Source organism: Dipteris shenzhenensis, chromosome 14 (genome assembly GCF_047967505.1).
Source record: "Dipteris shenzhenensis isolate YYH24624 ecotype China chromosome 14, Dip_SZ_1.0, whole genome shotgun sequence".
Classification (NCBI taxonomy): domain Eukaryota; kingdom Viridiplantae; phylum Streptophyta; class Polypodiopsida; order Gleicheniales; family Dipteridaceae; genus Dipteris; species Dipteris shenzhenensis.
In genome coordinates this window covers 34,729,210-34,732,241 of record NC_141609.1, presented here as the reverse complement: position 1 = coordinate 34,732,241, position 3,032 = coordinate 34,729,210, and positions in this window count along the sequence as shown.

Below are 3,032 nucleotides of genomic sequence, written 5' to 3'. Positions count from 1 at the left end.
AACTGCTGATGCATAAGGAACCTTGGCCATATGGCCCTTTCCTCATCTGATTTGGGACTATGTGTATGACTCACTTTCACATATGGAGGCAATGGAATACTCACTGCCTTCCCCCCCTCCATATTGAAACACTGCAATACTTTTGTAACATACTCTTTTTGTGAAAGCCAAAGGAGTTTCCTACTCTGATCACGCGTGATGCGCATACCAAGAATATGACCTGCAAGTCCCAAATCCTTCATATCAAAGGCCTCATGCAACTTGGCCTTTAATGCATCTAGCTCATAAGTATTCTTGCTAGCCAATAGCATATCATCCACATATAGTGCCAAGATTATTAGGCTATTATCCTTAGTCCTTTTAATGTAGAGGCAGCGTTCAATTTCACTCCTAAAACCCTGGGACTGAATGAAAGCATCAAACTTCTGATACCATTCTCTAGGTAATTGCTTAAGACCATAGAGACTCTTCTTCAGCTTGCAAACTAAATGCTCTTTGCCCTTTTCTTCAAAGCCTTCCGGCTGTACCATGTAAATTTCCTCATGCAAATCCCCATGCAAGAAAGCTATCTTGACATTTATTTGCATAAGCTCCATATTCTCTGATGCCACTAGTCCAAGCATGCATCTAAGTGTGGTCATCTTCACAACCGGAGAGAATATCTCATCAAAGTCGACACCCTTCTCTTGCTTGAACCCTTTAGTGACCAAATGGGCCTTGTACCTAGGCACATCATCACTTGTGACCTTCATCTTGTAGACCCATTTACATGGCAATGCTTTATTTCCATGTGGCAAAGAAACCAAGTCCTAAGTCTTATTCTTCATAAGTGAACTCATCTCTGATTGCATAGCATACTCCCACTTGCGTTGATCCTCATGCATCATAGCCTCTCTGTAGCAAGAAGGCTCCCCAAAATCAGTAAGCATCACATAGTCTACCCCTGGAACAAACCTATCAGGCGGTCTAGACACTCTAGATGATCTTCTCAAGGGCATTTCAGCTTGCTGTCCCATCTGCATATCAGCCACATTTGGCTCATCATTTCCACCAATAGATGATCCATCATCTACCCTTGATTGTATACCTATGGGAGTACTTGGTGGTACCATTTCTTGCACATTTGGTGCATGGACAGCTTGCTGTCTATCAACATATGCAGGTGGATTCACATCCTGGAAAGTGATTCTCCTCATTTCCACATCCCTCATGGGTACCTTATGCATCTTCTTCTCATTGAAGACTACATCATGGCTGCGTATGATCTTCTTTGCTTCTGGATCCCAGAGACGATAGCCCATCTCTCCACTTTCACCATAACCCAGAAAGATGCATTTCCTAGACTTAGGATCTAGCTTCTTTCGAAGCTCTTTTGGCACATGTGCATATGCCTCACACCCAAATATACGCAAATGAGAGTAAGAGGGCTTCTTGCCACTCCATGCCTCTTCAGGAATACCACCATCCAAACTCTTACTAGGTGATCTATTGATCACATGCACTGTAGTCTTCATTGCCTCAGCCCAAAAACCACCAGAAAGACTTGCATTGGAAAGCATGCATTGCAAACTTTCTTGAATGGTACGGTTCATCTTTTCTGCAACTGGATTTTGCTCTGGAGTACGAGGGGATGTGAGCTCCCTCTTAATCCCATGTGTATCATAGAAATGCTAAAAGTCATGAGAGAGATACTCTCCACCATCGTCAATCCGTAGGCATTTAAGTGTTCTACCTGACTGATTCTCAACCAAGGCCAGCCATTTCTGAAATACCTGGAACACATCACTCTTCTGAGCTATAGCATAAGCCCACACTTTCCTAGTTGCATCATCAATGAATGTCACATAGTATTCAGCCTCGCCTAATGACCGTGTAGGCATGGGACCACATACGTCTGAATGCACCAAATCAAGCTTTTCAAACTCTTTCTTTCCCCTTCTTTTATGGGCTGATTTAGTCAGCTTCCCATAGAGACAATTCTCACAAAATTCAAAATCAGAGAAACTCAAATGCGGTACATAACCCAAATGGCATAAGAGTTTCATTCCATTCTGGCTCATGTGCCCCAACCTGCAATGCCACAAAGAAGTGCTTGGCTGCTCGATTATTGCAACAACATGATCAAATACCCCTGATACATGTAAGGGATACAAAGTCCCACACTTGGCACCCCTGGCCAAAAGCATAGAGCCCTTCTGAATTTTCCAACTTTGAAAGCCAGAAGTGGTGTGAAAACCAGCATCATCCAGCTGACCCACTGAAATAAGACTCTTGGTCAACTTAGGCACATGTCTCACATGTTTCAAAATAAATGCAGACCCATTTGCAAAAGAAAATTTTATGTCACCTACTCCCACTATGTCACATGCATAATCATTTCCAAGATGCACACAACATGTCTTTCCACTGTCATAAGTGGAGAACCATTTCCTATGGGGAGTAACATGGAATGAAGCACCAGAATCCAAAATCCAATCCTGGGAATATGCATCATTTGAAGTGGTAAGCAATTCTGCAGATAAACTAGACATGAAGAGAACGTCATTGTCACTATCATGTGTGACTGCATTGATCTCCTCGATCTTCACTTTTCCTTTGTCCTCCCTTGGACTCTCTTCCTTTTGATTTGCACCCCAATTTGCATTCTTTTTCTTATCCTTTTGCTCTCTTTTCAGCTTGTAGCAATCCTTTTTCATATGGCCCTTCTTGCCACAGTGGTAACACTCAATGTTCCGTGCCCTGGATTTGCTACGAGACTTTCCTCTTTCTTGGGACTTCCCCCTGAATTGTGATCTGCCCTTTTGCACATTTAAGACTGTATCCTGCTTGTTTCCGTCCATAGACTTCCGTCTAATCTCCTCGGCCAACAAGCTACCCACAACATCATCAAATTTCAGTACTCTAGCAGGTGCAGAGTTACTGACAACTGTACGGAAGGTATCCCATGAGGATGTCAATGAACATAAGAGAAATATTGCCTTAGTCTCTGCATCAAAATTCATCTTCTGAGCCTGAAGCTAGCTGAAAATAAT